This window comes from Pristiophorus japonicus, unplaced genomic scaffold (genome assembly GCF_044704955.1).
Source record: "Pristiophorus japonicus isolate sPriJap1 unplaced genomic scaffold, sPriJap1.hap1 HAP1_SCAFFOLD_270, whole genome shotgun sequence".
Taxonomy (NCBI): domain Eukaryota; kingdom Metazoa; phylum Chordata; class Chondrichthyes; family Pristiophoridae; genus Pristiophorus; species Pristiophorus japonicus.
The window spans coordinates 259,353-284,606 of record NW_027252450.1 but is presented as its reverse complement, the minus strand read 5'-3'; the positions used below and the strand labels follow the sequence as shown (position 1 = coordinate 284,606).

At 45.7% G+C, this 25,254-nt stretch overlaps 14 non-coding genes across 14 annotated transcripts; all 14 read left to right on the top strand.

Annotated features, from left to right (window-relative positions):
• The first annotated feature begins 1,317 nt into the window (after positions 1-1,317).
• trnag-gcc (transfer RNA glycine (anticodon GCC)) lies at positions 1,318-1,388 on the top strand. The gene has a single exon. It is a non-coding gene; the product is annotated as a tRNA-Gly (tRNA).
• Positions 1,389-6,971: 5,583 nt separating this feature from the next.
• Positions 6,972-7,042, top strand: trnag-gcc (transfer RNA glycine (anticodon GCC)). The gene has a single exon. It is a non-coding gene; the product is annotated as a tRNA-Gly (tRNA).
• Positions 7,043-8,445: 1,403 nt separating this feature from the next.
• Positions 8,446-8,516, top strand: trnag-gcc (transfer RNA glycine (anticodon GCC)). The gene has a single exon. It is a non-coding gene; the product is annotated as a tRNA-Gly (tRNA).
• A 1,404-nt stretch (positions 8,517-9,920) lies between these two features.
• On the top strand, positions 9,921-9,991 carry trnag-gcc (transfer RNA glycine (anticodon GCC)). Its single transcript has one exon. It is a non-coding gene; the product is annotated as a tRNA-Gly (tRNA).
• Positions 9,992-11,395: 1,404 nt separating this feature from the next.
• trnag-gcc (transfer RNA glycine (anticodon GCC)) lies at positions 11,396-11,466 on the top strand. The gene has a single exon. It is a non-coding gene; the product is annotated as a tRNA-Gly (tRNA).
• A 1,390-nt stretch (positions 11,467-12,856) lies between these two features.
• trnag-gcc (transfer RNA glycine (anticodon GCC)) lies at positions 12,857-12,927 on the top strand. The gene has a single exon. It is a non-coding gene; the product is annotated as a tRNA-Gly (tRNA).
• A 1,403-nt stretch (positions 12,928-14,330) lies between these two features.
• On the top strand, positions 14,331-14,401 carry trnag-gcc (transfer RNA glycine (anticodon GCC)). Its single transcript has one exon. It is a non-coding gene; the product is annotated as a tRNA-Gly (tRNA).
• A 1,404-nt stretch (positions 14,402-15,805) lies between these two features.
• trnag-gcc (transfer RNA glycine (anticodon GCC)) lies at positions 15,806-15,876 on the top strand. The gene has a single exon. It is a non-coding gene; the product is annotated as a tRNA-Gly (tRNA).
• A 1,389-nt stretch (positions 15,877-17,265) lies between these two features.
• trnag-gcc (transfer RNA glycine (anticodon GCC)) lies at positions 17,266-17,336 on the top strand. The gene has a single exon. It is a non-coding gene; the product is annotated as a tRNA-Gly (tRNA).
• A 1,404-nt stretch (positions 17,337-18,740) lies between these two features.
• trnag-gcc (transfer RNA glycine (anticodon GCC)) lies at positions 18,741-18,811 on the top strand. The gene has a single exon. It is a non-coding gene; the product is annotated as a tRNA-Gly (tRNA).
• A 1,403-nt stretch (positions 18,812-20,214) lies between these two features.
• trnag-gcc (transfer RNA glycine (anticodon GCC)) lies at positions 20,215-20,285 on the top strand. The gene has a single exon. It is a non-coding gene; the product is annotated as a tRNA-Gly (tRNA).
• A 1,404-nt stretch (positions 20,286-21,689) lies between these two features.
• On the top strand, positions 21,690-21,760 carry trnag-gcc (transfer RNA glycine (anticodon GCC)). The gene has a single exon. It is a non-coding gene; the product is annotated as a tRNA-Gly (tRNA).
• A 1,389-nt stretch (positions 21,761-23,149) lies between these two features.
• Positions 23,150-23,220, top strand: trnag-gcc (transfer RNA glycine (anticodon GCC)). Its single transcript has one exon. It is a non-coding gene; the product is annotated as a tRNA-Gly (tRNA).
• Positions 23,221-24,624: 1,404 nt separating this feature from the next.
• trnag-gcc (transfer RNA glycine (anticodon GCC)) lies at positions 24,625-24,695 on the top strand. Its single transcript has one exon. It is a non-coding gene; the product is annotated as a tRNA-Gly (tRNA).
• Positions 24,696-25,254: the final 559 nt, after the last annotated feature.

Genomic DNA, 25,254 nt, shown 5'->3' with positions numbered 1-25,254 from the left:
TAACTCGTGCTGTACCTGCTCTGGGGGTGGCGATGTGAACCTACCTGTGTCCATTCTCATCCTTGTTGAAGATGTTGGATCTTCTCCCCTGTTTGGGCCTTCAGCCATGGTGGTGACAAGCATTCCCAGATTCTGATGCTCTGTAATAAATATATTAATAGGAGGGTTAGATGGAAATATTAAAATGGGAAGGAAGACATTGCCTTGTTAAACATGGTATCCATCCCTCCTTCCCCCTTCAGTACAACAGCTGTTAGCTCTGGGATCGAGCATGCCCCAAGTGTTACGATCAACTATCCACATTAGGTGTGACACAGACAGCTGCCCAGTGAAATCCAGTGAGTCCCGCTGATCTCCACAACGCAGGTCCAGACGGGCTCCCGTCGGCCGAGACTCCGCACTGGGAGCGTTCATTGGTACGATTTACTCACAATGCAGGCCCAAAGCAGCCTTATTCCCTATTCCCGAGGTAGGCAATATTCTGCATGGAAATGAGGAGTGGATGATTATTGATGAATTAAATGATCCTTCACTCGGTTTTACATAGTCTGGCATAAGAACATAAGAAATAGGAGCAGGAGTAGACCATCTGGTCCCTCGAGCTTGCTCCGCCATTTAATGGCGGTATTGTATTATTTTTATTCGCAGATTTGTGTTTAATATTTAAGTTGCGATATTATTTTATGAACATTATATCTAGCCACATAAACAAGTGTAGCGAATATTCACCAGATTGATTCCAGGGATGGCAGGACTGACATGAAGAAAGACTGGATCGACTAGGCTTATACTCGCTGGAATTTAGAAGAATGAGAGGGGAGCTCATAGAAACATTTAAAATTTGGTCGGGAATGGACAGGTTTGATGGCGGAAAAAGGTTCCCGCAGTCCGAATAAAGGAAGCCCAGTAACAGCGGTCACTGTCTAAGGATAAAGTGTAAACCATTTAGGACCGACACGAGGAGAATCTTCTTCACTCAGATCATTGTGAACCTGTGGAATTATGTACCACAGAAAGATGTGGAAGCCAGTTGGATAGATATACTCAAAAGAGAGTGAGATATGGCCCTTACGGCTAAAGTGATCAAGGGGCATGGAGAGAAATCAGGAAGGGGAAGTGAAGTTGCATGCTCAGCCATGATCATATTGAATGGTGGTGCTGGCTGGAAGGGACGAATGGCCTACTCCTGCACCTACTTTCTAAGTTTCTATGTTTCTATCTTCAGAATATGAGGTGCTTTGTTGTTCTTCGCCTTTTATTAACAAAAATTAAACACCAATTGCACTATCTTTAAACTTGAATGTGTTCGTAATGTGAGCATTGGTGGTTCAGGGGTAGTATTCTCGCCTGCCACGCGAGAGACCCGGGTTCGATTCCCGGCCAATGCAGTGTTTATGGAAGTATTTCAGAAAGCGTGTATTTAAAAATTAAACTTCCCGACTGTTTCAAGAGCGTACACAGAGAGGAGCGGCTGTTAAATGAGCGGGGGCACAGATATCCTTCGGTATAAAGAGCGGGAGCAGTGAGGATCGCTTGTAACGTGAGGGAGTAAAGGATTTGAGTTATTTTTCAAATAGCACGAGCAGAGGGAAGCGGCAATTTAAAAAGCGAGAACACACAGGAGTGGCTGTTTGCAGCACGGCAGCAGAGATGAGCGGGTGTTGAAAGAGCGGGAGCAAGTCTGGGCGGCAGTTTAATAAGGAGGAGCAGAAAGGAGCGGCAGTACTGTTTCCTCGAGCTGTGGCGATTTTCAATAATTCCAAAATGTAATATCTCCAACTTTGCAAATCACACCAAGCTGGGTTGCAGTGCGAGCTTGCTAGGAGGCTGCAGCGGAATTGGACAGATCAGGTGGATGGCAGATGCCATATAATGAAGATAAGTGTGAGTTTATCCACTTTGGTGGCAAAACCTTGAAGCTAGAATGTTATCTGAATGTTGACCGATTTGTAAAAGCGGAGGGGTATTGAGACCTGGGCATTTTGGTACATCAGTCGTTGAAGTCATTCATACATACAGGTACAGCATGCAGTAAAGGAAGCCAAATGTCATGCTGGCCTTCATAGCGAGGAGATTAGGGTATCGGAGCATGGAGACTTGTACAGCACCTTGCTGAGACCAGACCTTGAGTATTGTGTGCAGTTATGATCATCTAATCTGAGGAAGGACATTCTTGATTTTGAGGGAGTGTAGCGAATATTCACCAGATTGATTCCAGGGATGGCAGGACTGACATGAAGAAAGACTGGATCGAGTAGGCTTATACTCGCTGGAATTTAGAAGAATGAGAGGGGAGCTCATAGAAACATTTAAAATTTGGTCGGGAATGGACAGGTTTGATGGCGTAAAAAGGATCCCGCAGTCCGAATAAAGGAAGCCCAGTACCAGCGGTCACTGTCTAAGGATAAAGTGTAAACCATTTAGCACCGACACGAGGAGAATCTTCTTCACTCAGATCATTGTGAACCTGTGGAATTCTGTACCACAGAAAGATGTGGAAGCCAGTTGGATAGATATACTCAAAAGAGAGTGAGATATGGCCCTTACGGCTAAAGTAATCAAGGGGCATGGAGAGAAATCAGGAAGGGGAAGTGAAGTTGCATGCTCAGTCATGATCATATTGAATGGTGGTGCTGGCTGGAAGGGACGAATGGCCCACTCCTGCACCAATTTCTAAGTTTCTATGTTTCTATCTTCAGAATATGAGGTTCTTTGTTGTTCTTCGCCTTTTATTAACAAAAATTAAACACGAATTCTCGCACGCCGGAGACCCGGGTTCGATTCCCGGCCAATGCAGTGTTTATGGAAGTATTTCAGAAAGCGTGTATTTAAAAATTAAACTTCCCGACTGTTTCAAGAGCATACACAGAGATGAGCGGGGGCACAGATATCCTTCGGTATAAAGAGCGGGAGCAGTGAGGATCGCTTGTAACGTGAGGCAGTAAAGGATTTGAGTTATTTTTCAAATAGCACGAGCAGAGGGAAGCGGCAATTTAAAAAGCGAGACACACAGGAGTGGCTGTTTGCAGCACGGCAGCAGAGATGAGCGGGTGTTGAAAGAGCGGGAGCAAGTCTGGGCGGCAGTTTAATAAGGAGGAGCAGAAAGGAGCGGCAGTACCGTTTCCTCGAGCTGTGGCGATTTTCAATAATTCCATCAATGTAATATCTCCAACTTTGCAAATCACACCAAACTGGGTTGCAGTGCGAGCTGCTAGGAGGCTGCAGCGGAATTGGACAGATTAGGTGGATGGCAGATGCCATATAATGAAGATAAGTGTGAGTTTATCCACTTTGGTGGCAAAACCTTGAAGCTAGAATGTTATCTGAATGTTGACCGATTTGTAAAAGCGGAGGGGTATTGAGACCTGGGCATTTTGGTACATCAGTCGTTGAAGTCATTCATACATACAGGTACAGCATGCAGTAAAGGAAGCCAAATGTCATGCTGGCCTTCATAGCGAGGAGATTAGGGTATCGGAGCATGGAGACTTGTACAGCACCTTGCTGAGACCAGACCTTGAGTATTGTGTGCAGTTATGATCATTTAATCTGAGGAAGGACATTCTTGATTTTGAGGGAGTGTAGCGAATATTCACCAGATTGATTCCAGGGATGGCAGGACTGACATGAAGAAAGATTGGATCGACTAGGCTTATACTCGCTGGAATTTAGAAGAATGAGAGGGGAGCTCACAGAAACATTTAAAATTTGGTCGGGAATGGACAGGTTTGATGGCGTAAAAAGGTTCCCGCAGTCCGAATAAAGGAAGCCCAGTACCAGCGGTCACTGTCTAAGGATAAAGTGTAAACCATTTAGGACCGACACGAGGAGAATCTTCTTCACTCAGATCATTGTGAACCTGTGGAATTCTGTACCACAGAAAGATGTGGAAGCCAGTTGGATAGATATACTCAAAAGAGAGTGAGATATGGCCCTTACGGCTAAAGTAATCAAGGGGCATGGAGAGAAATCAGGAAGGGGAAGTGAAGTTGCATGCTCAGCCATGATCATATTGAATGGTGGTGCTGGCTGGAAGGGACGAATGGCCTACTCCTGCACCAATTTCTAAGTTTCTATGTATCTATCTTCAGAATATGAGGTTCTTTGTTGTTCTTCGCCTTTTATTAACAAAAATTAAACACGAATTCTCGCACGCCGGAGACCCGGGTTCGATTCCCGGCCAATGCAGTGTTTATGGAAGTATTTCAGAAAGCGTGTATTTAAAAATTAAACTTCCCGACTGTTTCAAGAGCATACACAGAGATGAGCGGGGGCACAGATATCCTTCGGTATAAAGAGCGGGAGCAGTGAGGAGCGCTTGTAACGTGAGGGAGTAAAGGATTTGAGTTATTTTTCAAATAGCACGAGCAGAGGGAAGCGGCAATTTAAAAAGCGAGAACACACAGGAGTGGCTGTTTGCAGCACGGCAGCAGAGATGAGCGGGTGTTGAAAGAGCGGGAGCAAGTCTGGGCGGCAGTTTAATAAGGAGCGGCGGTACCGTTTCCTCGAGCTGTGGCGATTTTCAATAATTCCATCAATGTAATATCTCCAACTTTGCAAATCACACCAAGCTGGGTTGCAGTGCGAGCTGCTAGGAGGCTGCAGCGGAATTGGACAGATCAGGTGGATGGCAGATGCCATATAATGAAGATAAGTGTGAGTTTATCCACTTTGGTGGCAAAGCCTTGAAGGTAGAATGTTATCTGAATGTTGACCGATTTGTAAAAGCGGAGGGGTATTGAGACCTGGGCATTTTGGTACATCAGTCGTTGAAGTCATTCATACATACAGGTAGAGCATGCAGTAAAGGAAGCCAAATGTCATGCTGGCCTTCATAGCGAGGAGATTAGGGTATCGGAGCATGGAGACTTGTACAGCACCTTGCTGAGACCAGACCTTGAGTATTGTGTGCAGTTATGATCATCTAATCTGAGGAAGGACATTCTTGCTTTTGAGGGAGTGTAGCGAATATTCACCAGATTGATTCCAAGGATGGCAGGACTGACATGAAGAAAGACTGGATCGACTAGGCTTATACTCGCTGGAATTTAGAAGAATGAGAGGGGAGCTCATAGAAACATTTAAAATTTGGTCGGGAATGGACAGGTTTGATGGCGTAAAAAGGTTCCCGCAGTCCGAATAAAGGAAGCCCAGTACCAGCGGTCACTGTCTAAGGATAAAGTGTAAACCATTTAGGACCGACACGAGGAGAATCTTCTTCACTCAGATCATTGTGAACCTGTGGAATTCTGTACCACAGAAAGATGTGGAAGCCAGTTGGATAGATATACTCAAAAGAGAGTGAGATATGGCCCTTACGGCTAAAGTAATCAAGGGGCATGGAGAGAAATCAGGAAGGGGAAGTGAAGTTGCATGCTCAGCCATGATCATATTGAATGGTGGTGCTGGCTGGAAGGGACGAATGGCCTAATCCTGCACCAATTTCTAAGTTTCTATGTTTCTATCTTCAGAATATGAGGTGCTTTGTTGTTCTTCGCCTTTTATTAACAAAAATTAAACACTAATTCTCGCACGCCGGAGACCCGGGTTCGATTCCCGGCCAATGCAGTGTTTATGGAAGTATTTCAGAAAGCGTGTATTTAAAAATTAAACTTCCCGACTGTTTCAAGAGCGCACACAGAGAGGAGCGGCTGTTAAATGAGCGGGGGCACAGATATCCTTCGGTATAAAGAGCGGGAGCAGTGAGGATCGCTTGCAACGTGAGGGAGTAAAGGATTTGAGTTATTTTTCAAATAGCACGAGCAGAGGGAAGCGGCAATTTAAAAAGCGAGACACACAGGAGTGGCTGTTTGCAGCACGGCAGCAGAGATGAGCGGGTGTTGAAAGAGCGGGAGCAAGTCTGGGCGGCAGTTTAATAAGGAGGAGCAGAAAGGAGCGGCGGTACCGTTTCCTCGAGCTGTGGCGATTTTCAATAATTCCATCAATGTAATATCTCCAACTTTGCAAATCACACCAAGCTGGGTTGCAGTGCGAGCTGCTAGGAGGCTGCAGCGGAATTGGACAGATTCGGTGGATGGCAGATGCCATATAATGAAGATAAGTGTGAGTTTATCCACTTTGGTGGCAAAACCTTGAAGGTAGAATGTTATCTGAATGTTGACCGATTTGTAAAAGCGGAGGGGTATTGAGACCTGGGTATTTTGGTACATCAGTCGTTGAAGTCATTCATACATACAGGTACAGCATGCAGTAAAGGAAGCCAAATGTCATGCTGGCCTTCATAGCGAGGAGATTAGGGTATCGGAGCATGGAGACTTGTACAGCACCTTGCTGAGACCAGACCTTGAGTATTGTGTGCAGTTATGATCATCTAATCTGAGGAAGGACATTCTTGCTTTTGAGGGAGTGTAGCGAATATTCACCAGATTGATTCCAGGGATGGCAGGACTGACATGAAGAAAGACTGGATCGACGAGGCTTATACTCGCTGGAATTTAGAAGAATGAGAGGGGAGCTCATAGAAACATTTAAAATTTGGTCGGGAATGGACAGGTTTGATGGCGTAAAAAGGTTCCCGCAGTCCGAATAAAGGAAGCCCAGTACCAGCGGTCACTGTCTAAGGATAAAGTGTAAACCATTTAGGACCGACACGAGGAGCATCTTCTTCACTCAGATCATTGTGAACCTGTGGAATTCTGTACCACAGAAAGATGTGGAAGCCAGTTGGATAGATATACTCAAAAGACAGTGAGATATGGCCCTTACGGCTAAAGTGATCAAGGGGCATGGAGAGAAATCAGGAAGGGGAAGTGAAGTTGCATGCTCAGCCATGATCATATTGAATGGTGGTGCTGGCTGGAAGGGACGAATGGCCTACTCCTGCACCTACTTTCTAAGTTTCTATGTTTCTATCTTCAGAATGTGAGGTGCCTTGTTGTTCTTCGCCTTTTATTAACAAAAATTAAACACTAATTGCACTATCTTTAAACTTGAATGTGTTCGTAATGTGAGCATTGGTGGTTCAGGGGTAGTATTCTCGCCTGCCACGCGGGAGACCCGGGTTCGATTCCCGGCCAATGCAGTGTTTATGGAAGTATTTCAGAAAGCGTGTATTTAAAAATTAAACTTCCCGACTGTTTCAAGAGCGTACACAGAGAGGAGCGGCTGTTAAATGAGCGGGGGCACAGATATCCTTCGGTACAAAGAGCGGGAGCAGTGAGGATCGCTTGTAACGTGAGGGAGTAAAGGATTTGAGTTATTTTTCAAATAGCACGAGCAGAGGGAAGCGGCAATTTAAAAAGCGAGAACACACAGGAGTGGCTGTTTGCAGCACGGCAGCAGAGATGAGCGGGTGTTGAAAGAGCGGGAGCAAGTCTGGGCGGCAGTTTAATAAGGAGGATCAGAAAGGAGCGGCGGTACCGTTTCCTCGAGCTGTGGCGATTTTCAATAATTCCATCAATGTAATATCTCCAACTTTGCAAATCACACCAAGCTGGGTTGCAGTGCGAGCTGCTAGGAGGCTGCAGCGGAATTGGACAGATTAGGTGGATGGCAGATGCCAGAAAATGAAGATAAGTGTGAGTTTATCCACTTTGGTGGCAAAACCTTGAAGGTAGAATGTTATCTGAATGTTGACCGATTTGTAAAAGCGGAGGGGTATTGAGACCTGGGTATTTTGGTACATCAGTCGTTGAAGTCATTCATACATACAGGTACAGCATGCAGTAAAGGAAGCCAAATGTCATGCTGGCCTTCATAGCGAGGAGATTAGGGTATCGGAGCATGGAGACTTGTACAGCACCTTGCTGAGACCAGACCTTGAGTATTGTGTGCAGTTATGATCATCTAATCTGAGGAAGGACATTCTTGCTTTTGAGGGAGTGCAGCGAATATTCACCAGATTGATTCCAGGGATGGCAGGACTGACATGAAGAAAGACTGGATCGACGAGGCTTATACTCGCTGGAATTTAGAAGAATGAGAGGGGAGCTCATAGAAACATTTAAAATTTGGTCGGGAATGGACAGGTTTGATGGCGTAAAAAGGTTCCCGCAGTCCGAATAAAGGAAGCCCAGTACCAGCGGTCACTGTCTAAGGATAAAGTGTAAACCATTTAGGACCGACACGAGGAGCATCTTCTTCACTCAGATCATTGTGAACCTGTGGAATTCTGTACCACAGAAAGATGTGGAAGCCAGTTGGATAGATATACTCAAAAGACAGTGAGATATGGCCCTTACGGCTAAAGTGATCAAGGGGCATGGAGAGAAATCAGGAAGGGGAAGTGAAGTTGCATGCTCAGCCATGATCATATTGAATGGTGGTGCTGGCTGGAAGGGACGAATGGCCTACTCCTGCACCTACTTTCTAAGTTTCTATGTTTCTATCTTCAGAATATGAGGTGCTTGTTGTTCTTCGCCTTTTATTAACAAAAATTAAACACTAATTGCACTATCTTTAAACTTGAATGCGTTCGTAATGTGAGCATTGGTGGTTCAGGGGTAGAATTCTCGCCTGCCACGCGGGAGACCCGGGTTCGATTCCCGGCCAATGCAGTGTTTATGGAAGTATTTCAGAAAGCGTGCATTTAAAAATTAAACTTCCCGACTGTTTCAAGAGCGTACACAGAGAGGAGTGGCTGTTAAATGAGCGGGGGCACAGATATCCTTCGGTACAAAGAGCGGGAGCAGTGAGGATCGCTTGTAACGTGAGGGAGTAAAGGATTTGAGTTATTTTTCAAATAGCACGAGCAGAGGGAAGCGGCAATTTAAAAAGCGAGAACACACAGGAGTGGCTGTTTGCAGCACGGCAGCAGAGATGAGCGGGTGTTGAAAGAGCGGGAGCAAGTCTGGGCGGCAGTTTAATAAGGAGGAGCAGAAAGGAGCGGCGGTACCGTTTCCTCGAGCTGTGGCGATTTTCAATAATTCCATCAATGTAATATCTCCAACTTTGCAAATCACACCAAGCTGGGTTGCAGTGCGAGCTGCTAGGAGGCTGCAGCGGAATTGGACAGATTCGGTGGATGGCAGTTGCCATATAATGAAGATAAGTGTGAGTTTATCCACTTTGGTGGCAAAACCTTGAAGGTAGAATGTTATCTGAATGTTGACCGATTTGTAAAAGCGGAGGGGTATTGAGACCTGGGTATTTTGGTACATCAGTCGTTGAAGTCATTCATACATACAGGTACAGCATGCAGTAAAGGAAGCCAATTGTCATGCTGGCCTTCATAGCGAGGAGAGTAGGGTATCGGAGCATGGAGACTTGTACAGCACCTTGCTGAGACCAGACCTTGAGTATTGTGTGCAGTTATGATCATCTAATCTGAGGAAGGACATTCTTGCTTTTGAGGGAGTGTAGCGAATATTCACCAGATTGATTCCAGGGATGGCAGGACTGACATGAAGAAAGACTGGATCGACGAGGCTTATACTCTCTGGAATTTAGAAGAATGAGAGGGGAGCTCATAGAAACATTTAAAATTTGGTCGGGAATGGACAGGTTTGATGGCGTAAAAAGGTTCCCGCAGTCCGAATAAAGGAAGCCCAGTACCAGCGGTCACTGTCTAAGGATAAAGTGTAAACCATTTAGGACCGACACGAGGAGCATCTTCTTCACTCAGATCATTGTGAACCTGTGGAATTCTGTACCACAGAAAGATGTGGAAGCCAGTTGGATAGATATACTCAAAAGAGAGTGAGATATGGCCCTTACGGCTAAAGTGATCAAGGGGCATGGAGAGAAATCAGGAAGGGGAAGTGAAGTTGCATGCTCAGCCATGATCATATTGAATGGTGGTGCTGGCTGGAAGGGACGAATGGCCTACTCCAGCACCTACTTTCTAAGTTTCTATGTTTCTATCTTCAGAATATGAGGTGCTTTGTTGTTCTTCGCCTTTTATTAACAAAAATTAAACACTAATTGCACTATCTTTAAACTTGAATGCGTTCGTAATGTGAGCATTGGTGGTTCAGGGGTAGAATTCTCGCCTGCCACGCGGGAGACCCGGGTTCGATTCCCGGCCAATGCAGTGTTTATGGAAGTATTTCAGAAAGCGTGCATTTAAAAATTAAACTTCCCGACTGTTTCAAGAGCGTACACAGAGAGGAGTGGCTGTTAAATGAGCGGGGGCACAGATATCCTTCGGTACAAAGAGCGGGAGCAGTGAGGATCGCTTGTAACGTGAGGGAGTAAAGGATTTGAGTTATTTTTCAAATAGCACGAGCAGAGGGAAGCGGCAATTTAAAAAGCGAGAACACACAGGAGTGGCTGTTTGCAGCACGGCAGCAGAGATGAGCGGGTGTTGAAAGAGCGGGAGCAAGTCTGGGCGGCAGTTTAATAAGGAGGAGCAGAAAGGAGCGGCGGTACCGTTTCCTCGAGCTGTGGCGATTTTCAATAATTCCATCAATGTAATATCTCCAACTTTGCAAATCACACCAAGCTGGGTTGCAGTGCGAGCTGCTAGGAGGCTGCAGCGGAATTGGACAGATTCGGTGGATGGCAGTTGCCATATAATGAAGATAAGTGTGAGTTTATCCACTTTGGTGGCAAAACCTTGAAGGTAGAATGTTATCTGAATGTTGACCGATTTGTAAAAGCGGAGGGGTATTGAGACCTGGGTATTTTGGTACATCAGTCGTTGAAGTCATTCATACATACAGGTACAGCATGCAGTAAAGGAAGCCAAATGTCATGCTGGCCTTCATAGCGAGGAGAGTAGGGTATCGGAGCATGGAGACTTGTACAGCACCTTGCTGAGACCAGACCTTGAGTATTGTGTGCAGTTATGATCATCTAATCTGAGGAAGGACATTCTTGCTTTTGAGGGAGTGTAGCGAATATTCACCAGATTGATTCCAGGGATGGCAGGACTGACATGAAGAAAGACTGGATCGACGAGGCTTATACTCGCTGGAATTTAGAAGAATGAGAGGGGAGCTCATAGAAACATTTAAAATTTGGTCGGGAATGGACAGGTTTGATGGCGTAAAAAGGTTCCCGCAGTCCGAATAAAGGAAGCCCAGTACCAGCGGTCACTGTCTAAGGATAAAGTGTAAACCATTTAGGACCGACACGAGGAGCATCTTCTTCACTCAGATCATTGTGAACCTGTGGAATTCTGTACCACAGAAAGATGTGGAAGCCAGTTGGATAGATATACTCAAAAGAGAGTGAGATATGGCCCTTACGGCTAAAGTGATCAAGGGGCATGGAGAGAAATCAGGAAGGGGAAGTGAAGTTGCATGCTCAGCCATGATCATATTGAATGGTGGTGCTGGCTGGAAGGGACGAATGGCCTACTCCAGCACCTACTTTCTAAGTTTCTATGTTTCTATCTTCAGAATATGAGGTGCTTTGTTGTTCTTCGCCTTTTATTAACAAAAATTAAACACTAATTGCACTATCTTTAAACTTGAATGTGTTCGTAATGTGAGCATTGGTGGTTCCGGGGTAGAATTCTCGCCTGCCACGCGGGAGACCCGGGTTCGATTCCCGGCCAATGCAGTGTTTATGGAAGTATTTCAGAAAATTAAACTTCCCGACTGTTTCAAGAGCGTACACAGAGAGGAGCGGCTGTTAAATGAGCGGGGGCACAGATATCCTTCGGTATAAAGAGCGGGAGCAGTGAGGATCGCTTGTAACGTGAGGGAGTAAAGGATTTGAGTTATTTTTCAAATAGCACGAGCAGAGGGAAGCGGCAATTTAAAAAGCGAGAACACACAGGAGTTGCTGTTTGCAGCACGGCAGCAGAGATGAGCGGGTGTTGAAAGAGCGGGAGCAAGTCTGGGCGGCAGTTTAATAAGGAGGAGCAGAAAGGAGCGGCGGGACCGTTTCCTCGAGCTGTGGCGATTTTCAATAATTCCATCAATGTAATATCTCCAACTTTGCAAATCACACCAAGCTGGGTTGCAGTGCGAGCTGCTAGGAGGCTGCAGCGGAATTGGACAGATTCGGTGGATGGCAGATGCCATATAATGAAGATAAGTGTGAGTTTATCCACTTTGGTGGCAAAACCTTGAAGGTAGAATGTTATCTGAATGTTGACCGATTTGTAAAAGCGGAGGGGTATTGAGACCTGGGTATTTTGGTACATCAGTCGTTGAAGTCTTTCATACATACAGGTACAGCATGCAGTAAAGGAAGCCAAATGTCATGCTGGCCTTCATAGCGAGGAGATTAGGGTATCGGAGCATGGAGACTTGTACAGCACCTTGCTGAGACCAGACCTTGAGTATTGCGTGCAGTTATGATCATCTAATCTGAGGAAGGACATTCTTGCTTTTGAGGGAGTGTAGCGAATATTCACCAGATTGATTCCAGGGATGGCAGGACTGACATGAAGAAAGACTGGATCGACGAGGCTTATACTCGCTGGAATTTAGAAGAATGAGAGGGGAGCTCATAGAAACATTTAAAATTTGGTCGGGAATGGACAGGTTTGATGGCGTAAAAAGGTTCCCGCAGTCCGAATAAAGGAAGCCCAGTACCAGCGGTCACTGTCTAAGGATAAAGTGTAAACCATTTAGGACCGACACGAGGAGCATCTTCTTCACTCAGATCATTGTGAACCTGTGGAATTCTGTACCACAGAAAGATGTGGAAGCCAGTTGGATAGATATACTCAAAAGACAGTAAGATATGGCCCTTACGGCTAAAGTGATCAAGGGGCATGGAGAGAAATCAGGAAGGGGAAGTGAAGTTGCATGCTCAGCCATGATCATATTGAATGGTGGTGCTGGCTGGAAGGGACGAATGGCCTACTCCTGCACCTACTTTCTAAGTTTCTATGTTTCTATCTTCAGAATATGAGGTGCTTTGTTGTTCTTCGCCTTTTATTAACAAAAATTAAACACTAATTGCACTATCTTTAAACTTGAATGTGTTCGTAAGGTGAGCATTGGTGGTTCAGGGGTAGAATTCTCGCCTGCCACGCGGGAGGCCCGGGTTCGATTCCCGGCCAATGCAGTGTTTATGGAAGTATTTCAGAAAGCGTGCATTTAAAAATTAAACTTCCCGACTGTTTCAAGAGCGTACACAGAGAGGAGCGGCTGTTAAATGAGCGGGGGCACAGATATCCTTCGGTACAAAGAGCGGGAGCAGTGAGGATCGCTTGTAACGTGAGGGAGTGAAGGATTTGAGTTATTTTTCAAATAGCACGAGCAGAGGGAAGCAGCAATTTAAAAAGCGAGACACACAGGAGTGGCTGTTTGCAGCACGGCAGCAGAGATGAGCGGGTGTTGAAAGAGCGGGAGCAAGTCTGGGCGGCAGTTTAATAAGGAGGAGCAGAAAGGAGCGGCGGTACCGTTTCCTCGAGCTGTGGCGATTTTCAATAATTCCATCAATGTAATATCTCCAACTTTGCAAATCACACCAAGCTGGGTTGCAGTGCGAGCTGCTAGGAGGCTGCAGCGGAATTGGACAGATTCGGTGGATGGCAGATGCCATATAATGAAGATAAGTGTGAGTTTATCCACTTTGGTGGCAAAACCTTGAAGGTAGAATGTTATCTGAATGTTGACCGATTTGTAAAAGCGGAGGGGTATTGAGACCTGGGTATTTTGGTACATCAGTCGTTGAAGTCTTTCATACATACAGGTACAGCATGCAGTAAAGGAAGCCAAATGTCATGCTGGCCTTCATAGCGAGGAGATTAGGGTATCGGAGCATGGAGACTTGTACAGCACCTTGCTGAGACCAGACCTTGAGTATTGCGTGCAGTTATGATCATCTAATCTGAGGAAGGACATTCTTGCTTTTGAGGGAGTGTAGCGAATATTCACCAGATTGATTCCAGGGATGGCAGGACTGACATGAAGAAAGACTGGATCGACGAGGCTTATACTCGCTGGAATTTAGAAGAATGAGAGGGGAGCTCATAGAAACATTTAAAATTTGGTCGGGAATGGACAGGTTTGATGGCGTAAAAAGGTTCCCGCAGTCCGAATAAAGGAAGCCCAGTACCAGCGGTCACTGTCTAAGGATAAAGTGTAAACCATTTAGGACCGACACGAGGAGCATCTTCTTCACTCAGATCATTGTGAACCTGTGGAATTCTGTACCACAGAAAGATGTGGAAGCCAGTTGGATAGATATACTCAAAAGACAGTGAGATATGGCCCTTACGGCTAAAGTGATCAAGGGGCATGGAGAGAAATCAGGAAGGGGAAGTGAAGTTGCATGCTCAGCCATGATCATATTGAATGGTGGTGCTGGCTGGAAGGGACGAATGGCCTACTCCTGCACCTACTTTCTAAGTTTCTATGTTTCTATCTTCAGAATATGAGGTGCTTTGTTGTTCTTCGCCTTTTATTAACAAAAATTAAACACTAATTGCACTATCTTTAAACTTGAATGCGTTCGTAATGTGAGCATTGGTGGTTCAGGGGTAGAATTCTCGCCTGCCACGCGGGAGACCCGGGTTCGATTCCCGGCCAATGCAGTGTTTATGGAAGTATTTCAGAAAGCGTGCATTTAAAAATTAAACTTCCCGACTGTTTCAAGAGCGTACACAGAGAGGAGTGGCTGTTAAATGAGCGGGGGCACAGATATCCTTCGGTACAAAGAGCGGGAGCAGTGAGGATCGCTTGTAACGTGAGGGAGTAAAGGATTTGAGTTATTTTTCAAATAGCACGAGCAGAGGGAAGCGGCAATTTAAAAAGCGAGAACACACAGGAGTGGCTGTTTGCAGCACGGCAGCAGAGATGAGCGGGTGTTGAAAGAGCGGGAGCAAGTCTGGGCGGCAGTTTAATAAGGAGGAGCAGAAAGGAGCGGCGGTACCGTTTCCTCGAGCTGTGGCGATTTTCAATAATTCCATCAATGTAATATCTCCAACTTTGCAAATCACACCAAGCTGGGTTGCAGTGCGAGCTGCTAGGAGGCTGCAGCGGAATTGGACAGATTCGGTGGATGGCAGTTGCCATATAATGAAGATAAGTGTGAGTTTATCCACTTTGGTGGCAAAACCTTGAAGGTAGAATGTTATCTGAATGTTGACCGATTTGTAAAAGCGGAGGGGTATTGAGACCTGGGTATTTTGGTACATCAGTCGTTGAAGTCATTCATACATACAGGTACAGCATGCAGTAAAGGAAGCCAAATGTCATGCTGGCCTTCATAGCGAGGAGAGTAGGGTATCGGAGCATGGAGACTTGTACAGCACCTTGCTGAGACCAGACCTTGAGTATTGTGTGCAGTTATGATCATCTAATCTGAGGAAGGACATTCTTGCTTTTGAGGGAGTGTAGCGAATATTCACCAGATTGATTCCAGGGATGGCAGGACTGACATGAAGAAAGACTGGATCGACGAGGCTTATACTCGCTGGAATTTAGAAGAATGAGAGGGGAGCTCATAGAAACATTTAAAATTTGGTCGGGAATGGACAGGTTTGATGGCGTAAAAAGGTTCCCGCAGTCCGAATAAAGGAAGCCCAGTACCAGCGGTCACTGTCTAAGGATAAAGTGTAAACCATTTAGGACCGACACGAGGAGCATCTTCTTCACTCAGATCATTGTGAACCTGTGGAATTCTGTACCACAGAAAGATGTGGAAGCCAGTTGGATAGATATACTCAAAAGAGAGTGAGATATGGCCCTTACGGCTAAAGTGATCAAGGGGCATGGAGAGAAATCAGGAAGGGGAAGTGAAGTTGCATGCTCAGCCATGATCATATTGAATGGTGGTGCTGGCTGGAAGGGACGAATGGCCTACTCCAGCACCTACTTTCTAAGTTTCTATGTTTCTATCTTCAGAATATGAGGTGCTTTGTTGTTCTTCGCCTTTTATTAACAAAAATTAAACACTAATTGCACTATCTTTAAACTTGAATGTGTTCGTAATGTGAGCATTGGTGGTTCAGGGGTAGAATTCTCGCCTGCCACGCGGGAGACCCGGGTTCGATTCCCGGCCAATGCAGTGTTTATGGAAGTATTTCAGAAAATTAAACTTCCCGACTGTTTCAAGAGCGTACACAGAGAGGAGCGGCTGTTAAATGAGCGGGGGCACAGATATCCTTCGGTACAAAGAGCGGGAGCAGTGAGGATCGCTTGTAACGTGAGGGAGTGAAGGATTTGAGTTATTTTTCAAATAGCACGAGCAGAGGGAAGCAGCAATTTAAAAAGCGAGACACACAGGAGTGGCTGTTTGCAGCACGGCAGCAGAGATGAGCGGGTGTTGAAAGAGCGGGAGCAAGTCTGGGCGGCAGTTTAATAAGGAGGAGCAGAAAGGAGCGGCGGTACCGTTTCCTCGAGCTGTGGCGATTTTCAATAATTCCATCAATGTAATATCTCCAACTTTGCAAATCACACCAAGCTGGGTTGCAGTGCGAGCTGCTAGGAGGCTGCAGCGGAATTGGACAGATTCGGTGGATGGCAGATGCCATATAATGAAGATAAGTGTGAGTTTATCCACTTTGGTGGCAAAACCTTGAAGGTAGAATGTTATCTGAATGTTGACCGATTTGTAAAAGCGGAGGGGTATTGAGACCTGGGTATTTTGGTACATCAGTCGTTGAAGTCTTTCATACATACAGGTACAGCATGCAGTAAAGGAAGCCAAATGTCATGCTGGCCTTCATAGCGAGGAGATTAGGGTATCGGAGCATGGAGACTTGTACAGCACCTTGCTGAGACCAGACCTTGAGTATTGCGTGCAGTTATGATCATCTAATCTGAGGAAGGACATTCTTGCTTTTGAGGGAGTGTAGCGAATATTCACCAGATTGATTCCAGGGATGGCAGGACTGACATGAAGAAAGACTGGATCGACGAGGCTTATACTCGCTGGAATTTAGAAGAATGAGAGGGGAGCTCATAGAAACATTTAAAATTTGGTCGGGAATGGACAGGTTTGATGGCGTAAAAAGGTTCCCGCAGTCCGAATAAAGGAAGCCCAGTACCAGCGGTCACTGTCTAAGGATAAAGTGTAAACCATTTAGGACCGACACGAGGAGCATCTTCTTCACTCAGATCATTGTGAACCTGTGGAATTCTGTACCACAGAAAGATGTGGAAGCCAGTTGGATAGATATACTCAAAAGACAGTGAGATATGGCCCTTACGGCTAAAGTGATCAAGGGGCATGGAGAGAAATCAGGAAGGGGAAGTGAAGTTGCATGCTCAGCCATGATCATATTGAATGGTGGTGCTGGCTGGAAGGGACGAATGGCCTACTCCTGCACCTACTTTCTAAGTTTCTATGTTTCTATCTTCAGAATATGAGGTGCTTTGTTGTTCTTCGCCTTTTATTAACAAAAATTAAACACTAATTGCACTATCTTTAAACTTGAATGCGTTCGTAATGTGAGCATTGGTGGTTCAGGGGTAGAATTCTCGCCTGCCACGCGGGAGACCCGGGTTCGATTCCCGGCCAATGCAGTGTTTATGGAAGTATTTCAGAAAGCGTGCATTTAAAAATTAAACTTCCCGACTGTTTCAAGAGCGTACACAGAGAGGAGTGGCTGTTAAATGAGCGGGGGCACAGATATCCTTCGGTACAAAGAGCGGGAGCAGTGAGGATCGCTTGTAACGTGAGGGAGTAAAGGATTTGAGTTATTTTTCAAATAGCACGAGCAGAGGGAAGCGGCAATTTAAAAAGCGAGAACACACAGGAGTTGCTGTTTGCAGCACGGCAGCAGAGATGAGCGGGTGTTGAAAGAGCGGGAGCAAGTCTGGGCGGCAGTTTAATAAGGAGGAGCAGAAAGGAGCGGCGGGACCGTTTCCTCGAGCTGTGGCGATTTTCAATAATTCCATCAATGTAATATCTCCAACTTTGCAAATCACACCAAGCTGGGTTGCAGTGCGAGCTGCTAGGAGGCTGCAGCGGAATTGGACAGATTCGGTGGATGGCAGATGCCATATAATGAAGATAAGTGTGAGTTTATCCACTTTGGTGGCAAAACCTTGAAGGTAGAATGTTATCTGAATGTTGACCGATTTGTAAAAGCGGAGGGGTATTGAGACCTGGGTATTTTGGTACATCAGTCGTTGAAGTCTTTCATACATACAGGTACAGCATGCAGTAAAGGAAGCCAAATGTCATGCTGGCCTTCATAGCGAGGAGATTAGGGTATCGGAGCATGGAGACTTGTACAGCACCTTGCTGAGACCAGACCTTGAGTATTGCGTGCAGTTATGATCATCTAATCTGAGGAAGGACATTCTTGCTTTTGAGGGAGTGTAGCGAATATTCACCAGATTGATTCCAGGGATGGCAGGACTGACATGAAGAAAGACTGGATCGACGAGGCTTATACTCGCTGGAATTTAGAAGAATGAGAGGGGAGCTCATAGAAACATTTAAAATTTGGTCGGGAATGGACAGGTTTGATGGCGTAAAAAGGTTCCCGCAGTCCGAATAAAGGAAGCCCAGTACCAGCGGTCACTGTCTAAGGATAAAGTGTAAACCATTTAGGACCGACACGAGGAGCATCTTCTTCACTCAGATCATTGTGAACCTGTGGAATTCTGTACCACAGAAAGATGTGGAAGCCAGTTGGATAGATATACTCAAAAGACAGTAAGATATGGCCCTTACGGCTAAAGTGATCAAGGGGCATGGAGAGAAATCAGGAAGGGGAAGTGAAGTTGCATGCTCAGCCATGATCATATTGAATGGTGGTGCTGGCTGGAAGGGACGAATGGCCTACTCCTGCACCTACTTTCTAAGTTTCTATGTTTCTATCTTCAGAATATGAGGTGCTTTGTTGTTCTTCGCCTTTTATTAACAAAAATTAAACACTAATTGCACTATCTTTAAACTTGAATGTGTTCGTAAGGTGAGCATTGGTGGTTCAGGGGTAGAATTCTCGCCTGCCACGCGGGAGGCCCGGGTTCGATTCCCGGCCAATGCAGTGTTTATGGAAGTATTTCAGAAAGCGTGCATTTAAAAATTAAACTTCCCGACTGTTTCAAGAGCGTACACAGAGAGGAGCGGCTGTTAAATGAGCGGGGGCACAGATATCCTTCGGTACAAAGAGCGGGAGCAGTGAGGATCGCTTGTAACGTGAGGGAGTGAAGGATTTGAGTTATTTTTCAAATAGCACGAGCAGAGGGAAGCAGCAATTTAAAAAGCGAGACACACAGGAGTGGCTGTTTGCAGCACGGCAGCAGAGATGAGCGGGTGTTGAAAGAGCGGGAGCAAGTCTGGGCGGCAGTTTAATAAGGAGGAGCAGAAAGGAGCGGCGGTACCGTTTCCTCGAGCTGTGGCGATTTTCAATAATTCCATCAATGTAATATCTCCAACTTTGCAAATCACACCAAGCTGGGTTGCAGTGCGAGCTGCTAGGAGGCTGCAGCGGAATTGGACAGATTCGGTGGATGGCAGATGCCATATAATGAAGATAAGTGTGAGTTTATCCACTTTGGTGGCAAAACCTTGAAGGTAGAATGTTATCTGAATGTTGACCGATTTGTAAAAGCGGAGGGGTATTGAGACCTGGGTATTTTGGTACATCAGTCGTTGAAGTCTTTCATACATACAGGTACAGCATGCAGTAAAGGAAGCCAAATGTCATGCTGGCCTTCATAGCGAGGAGATTAGGGTATCGGAGCATGGAGACTTGTACAGCACCTTGCTGAGACCAGACCTTGAGTATTGCGTGCAGTTATGATCATCTAATCTGAGGAAGGACATTCTTGCTTTTGAGGGAGTGTAGCGAATATTCACCAGATTGATTCCAGGGATGGCAGGACTGACATGAAGAAAGACTGGATCGACGAGGCTTATACTCGCTGGAATTTAGAAGAATGAGAGGGGAGCTCATAGAAACATTTAAAATTTGGTCGGGAATGGACAGGTTTGATGGCGTAAAAAGGTTCCCGCAGTCCGAATAAAGGAAGCCCAGTACCAGCGGTCACTGTCTAAGGATAAAGTGTAAACCATTTAGGACCGACACGAGGAGCATCTTCTTCACTCAGATCATTGTGAACCTGTGGAATTCTGTACCACAGAAAGATGTGGAAGCCAGTTGGATAGATATACTCAAAAGACAGTGAGATATGGCCCTTACGGCTAAAGTGATCAAGGGGCATGGAGAGAAATCAGGAAGGGGAAGTGAAGTTGCATGCTCAGCCATGATCATATTGAATGGTGGTGCTGGCTGGAAGGGACGAATGGCCTACTCCTGCACCTACTTTCTAAGTTTCTATGTTTCTATCTTCAGAATATGAGGTGCTTTGTTGTTCTTCGCCTTTTATTAACAAAAATTAAACACTAATTGCACTATCTTTAAACTTGAATGCGTTCGTAATGTGAGCATTGGTGGTTCAGGGGTAGAATTCTCGCCTGCCACGCGGGAGACCCGGGTTCGATTCCCGGCCAATGCAGTGTTTATGGAAGTATTTCAGAAAGCGTGCATTTAAAAATTAAACTTCCCGACTGTTTCAAGAGCGTACACAGAGAGGAGTGGCTGTTAAATGAGCGGGGGCACAGATATCCTTCGGTACAAAGAGCGGGAGCAGTGAGGATCGCTTGTAACGTGAGGGAGTAAAGGATTTGAGTTATTTTTCAAATAGCACGAGCAGAGGGAAGCGGCAATTTAAAAAGCGAGAACACACAGGAGTGGCTGTTTGCAGCACGGCAGCAGAGATGAGCGGGTGTTGAAAGAGCGGGAGCAAGTCTGGGCGGCAGTTTAATAAGGAGGAGCAGAAAGGAGCGGCGGTACCGTTTCCTCGAGCTGTGGCGATTTTCAATAATTCCATCAATGTAATATCTCCAACTTTGCAAATCACACCAAGCTGGGTTGCAGTGCGAGCTGCTAGGAGGCTGCAGCGGAATTGGACAGATTCGGTGGATGGCAGTTGCCATATAATGAAGATAAGTGTGAGTTTATCCACTTTGGTGGCAAAACCTTGAAGGTAGAATGTTATCTGAATGTTGACCGATTTGTAAAAGCGGAGGGGTATTGAGACCTGGGTATTTTGGTACATCAGTCGTTGAAGTCATTCATACATACAGGTACAGCATGCAGTAAAGGAAGCCAAATGTCATGCTGGCCTTCATAGCGAGGAGAGTAGGGTATCGGAGCATGGAGACTTGTACAGCACCTTGCTGAGACCAGACCTTGAGTATTGTGTGCAGTTATGATCATCTAATCTGAGGAAGGACATTCTTGCTTTTGAGGGAGTGTAGCGAATATTCACCAGATTGATTCCAGGGATGGCAGGACTGACATGAAGAAAGACTGGATCGACGAGGCTTATACTCGCTGGAATTTAGAAGAATGAGAGGGGAGCTCATAGAAACATTTAAAATTTGGTCGGGAATGGACAGGTTTGATGGCGTAAAAAGGTTCCCGCAGTCCGAATAAAGGAAGCCCAGTACCAGCGGTCACTGTCTAAGGATAAAGTGTAAACCATTTAGGACCGACACGAGGAGCATCTTCTTCACTCAGATCATTGTGAACCTGTGGAATTCTGTACCACAGAAAGATGTGGAAGCCAGTTGGATAGATATACTCAAAAGAGAGTGAGATATGGCCCTTACGGCTAAAGTGATCAAGGGGCATGGAGAGAAATCAGGAAGGGGAAGTGAAGTTGCATGCTCAGCCATGATCATATTGAATGGTGGTGCTGGCTGGAAGGGACGAATGGCCTACTCCAGCACCTACTTTCTAAGTTTCTATGTTTCTATCTTCAGAATATGAGGTGCTTTGTTGTTCTTCGCCTTTTATTAACAAAAATTAAACACTAATTGCACTATCTTTAAACTTGAATGTGTTCGTAATGTGAGCATTGGTGGTTCAGGGGTAGAATTCTCGCCTGCCACGCGGGAGACCCGGGTTCGATTCCCGGCCAATGCAGTGTTTATGGAAGTATTTCAGAAAATTAAACTTCCCGACTGTTTCAAGAGCGTACACAGAGAGGAGCGGCTGTTAAATGAGCGGGGGCACAGATATCCTTCGGTACAAAGAGCGGGAGCAGTGAGGATCGCTTGTAACGTGAGGGAGTGAAGGATTTGAGTTATTTTTCAAATAGCACGAGCAGAGGGAAGCAGCAATTTAAAAAGCGAGACACACAGGAGTGGCTGTTTGCAGCACGGCAGCAGAGATGAGCGGGTGTTGAAAGAGCGGGAGCAAGTCTGGGCGGCAGTTTAATAAGGAGGAGCAGAAAGGAGCGGCGGTACCGTTTCCTCGAGCTGTGGCGATTTTCAATAATTCCATCAATGTAATATCTCCAACTTTGCAAATCACACCAAGCTGGGTTGCAGTGCGAGCTGCTAGGAGGCTGCAGCGGAATTGGACAGATTCGGTGGATGGCAGATGCCATATAATGAAGATAAGTGTGAGTTTATCCACTTTGGTGGCAAAACCTTGAAGGTAGAATGTTATCTGAATGTTGACCGATTTGTAAAAGCGGAGGGGTATTGAGACCTGGGTATTTTGGTACATCAGTCGTTGAAGTCTTTCATACATACAGGTACAGCATGCAGTAAAGGAAGCCAAATGTCATGCTGGCCTTCATAGCGAGGAGATTAGGGTATCGGAGCATGGAGACTTGTACAGCACCTTGCTGAGACCAGACCTTGAGTATTGCGTGCAGTTATGATCATCTAATCTGAGGAAGGACATTCTTGCTTTTGAGGGAGTGTAGCGAATATTCACCAGATTGATTCCAGGGATGGCAGGACTGACATGAAGAAAGACTGGATCGACGAGGCTTATACTCGCTGGAATTTAGAAGAATGAGAGGGGAGCTCATAGAAACATTTAAAATTTGGTCGGGAATGGACAGGTTTGATGGCGTAAAAAGGTTCCCGCAGTCCGAATAAAGGAAGCCCAGTACCAGCGGTCACTGTCTAAGGATAAAGTGTAAACCATTTAGGACCGACACGAGGAGCATCTTCTTCACTCAGATCATTGTGAACCTGTGGAATTCTGTACCACAGAAAGATGTGGAAGCCAGTTGGATAGATATACTCAAAAGACAGTGAGATATGGCCCTTACGGCTAAAGTGATCAAGGGGCATGGAGAGAAATCAGGAAGGGGAAGTGAAGTTGCATGCTCAGCCATGATCATATTGAATGGTGGTGCTGGCTGGAAGGGACGAATGGCCTACTCCTGCACCTACTTTCTAAGTTTCTATGTTTCTATCTTCAGAATATGAGGTGCTTTGTTGTTCTTCGCCTTTTATTAACAAAAATTAAACACTAATTGCACTATCTTTAAACTTGAATGCGTTCGTAATGTGAGCATTGGTGGTTCAGGGGTAGAATTCTCGCCTGCCACGCGGGAGACCCGGGTTCGATTCCCGGCCAATGCAGTGTTTATGGAAGTATTTCAGAAAGCGTGCATTTAAAAATTAAACTTCCCGACTGTTTCAAGAGCGTACACAGAGAGGAGTGGCTGTTAAATGAGCGGGGGCACAGATATCCTTCGGTACAAAGAGCGGGAGCAGTGAGGATCGCTTGTAACGTGAGGGAGTAAAGGATTTGAGTTATTTTTCAAATAGCACGAGCAGAGGGAAGCGGCAATTTAAAAAGCGAGAACACACAGGAGTGGCTGTTTGCAGCACGGCAGCAGAGATGAGCGGGTGTTGAAAGAGCGGGAGCAAGTCTGGGCGGCAGTTTAATAAGGAGGAGCAGAAAGGAGCGGCGGTACCGTTTCCTCGAGCTGTGGCGATTTTCAATAATTCCATCAATGTAATATCTCCAACTTTGCAAATCACACCAAGCTGGGTTGCAGTGCGAGCTGCTAGGAGGCTGCAGCGGAATTGGACAGATTCGGTGGATGGCAGTTGCCATATAATGAAGATAAGTGTGAGTTTATCCACTTTGGTGGCAAAACCTTGAAGGTAGAATGTTATCTGAATGTTGACCGATTTGTAAAAGCGGAGGGGTATTGAGACCTGGGTATTTTGGTACATCAGTCGTTGAAGTCATTCATACATACAGGTACAGCATGCAGTAAAGGAAGCCAAATGTCATGCTGGCCTTCATAGCGAGGAGAGTAGGGTATCGGAGCATGGAGACTTGTACAGCACCTTGCTGAGACCAGACCTTGAGTATTGTGTGCAGTTATGATCATCTAATCTGAGGAAGGACATTCTTGCTTTTGAGGGAGTGTAGCGAATATTCACCAGATTGATTCCAGGGATGGCAGGACTGACATGAAGAAAGACTGGATCGACGAGGCTTATACTCGCTGGAATTTAGAAGAATGAGAGGGGAGCTCATAGAAACATTTAAAATTTGGTCGGGAATGGACAGGTTTGATGGCGTAAAAAGGTTCCCGCAGTCCGAATAAAGGAAGCCCAGTACCAGCGGTCACTGTCTAAGGATAAAGTGTAAACCATTTAGGACCGACACGAGGAGCATCTTCTTCACTCAGATCATTGTGAACCTGTGGAATTCTGTACCACAGAAAGATGTGGAAGCCAGTTGGATAGATATACTCAAAAGAGAGTGAGATATGGCCCTTACGGCTAAAGTGATCAAGGGGCATGGAGAGAAATCAGGAAGGGGAAGTGAAGTTGCATGCTCAGCCATGATCATATTGAATGGTGGTGCTGGCTGGAAGGGACGAATGGCCTACTCCAGCACCTACTTTCTAAGTTTCTATGTTTCTATCTTCAGAATATGAGGTGCTTTGTTGTTCTTCGCCTTTTATTAACAAAAATTAAACACTAATTGCACTATCTTTAAACTTGAATGTGTTCGTAATGTGAGCATTGGTGGTTCAGGGGTAGAATTCTCGCCTGCCACGCGGGAGACCCGGGTTCGATTCCCGGCCAATGCAGTGTTTATGGAAGTATTTCAGAAAATTAAACTTCCCGACTGTTTCAAGAGCGTACACAGAGAGGAGCGGCTGTTAAATGAGCGGGGGCACAGATATCCTTCGGTATAAAGAGCGGGAGCAGTGAGGATCGCTTGTAACGTGAGGGAGTAAAGGATTTGAGTTATTTTTCAAATAGCACGAGCAGAGGGAAGCGGCAATTTAAAAAGCGAGAACACACAGGAGTTGCTGTTTGCAGCACGGCAGCAGAGATGAGCGGGTGTTGAAAGAGCGGGAGCAAGTCTGGGCGGCAGTTTAATAAGGAGGAGCAGAAAGGAGCGGCGGGACCGTTTCCTCGAGCTGTGGCGATTTTCAATAATTCCATCAATGTAATATCTCCAACTTTGCAAATCACACCAAGCTGGGTTGCAGTGCGAGCTGCTAGGAGGCTGCAGCGGAATTGGACAGATTCGGTGGATGGCAGATGCCATATAATGAAGATAAGTGTGAGTTTATCCACTTTGGTGGCAAAACCTTGAAGGTAGAATGTTATCTGAATGTTGACCGATTTGTAAAAGCGGAG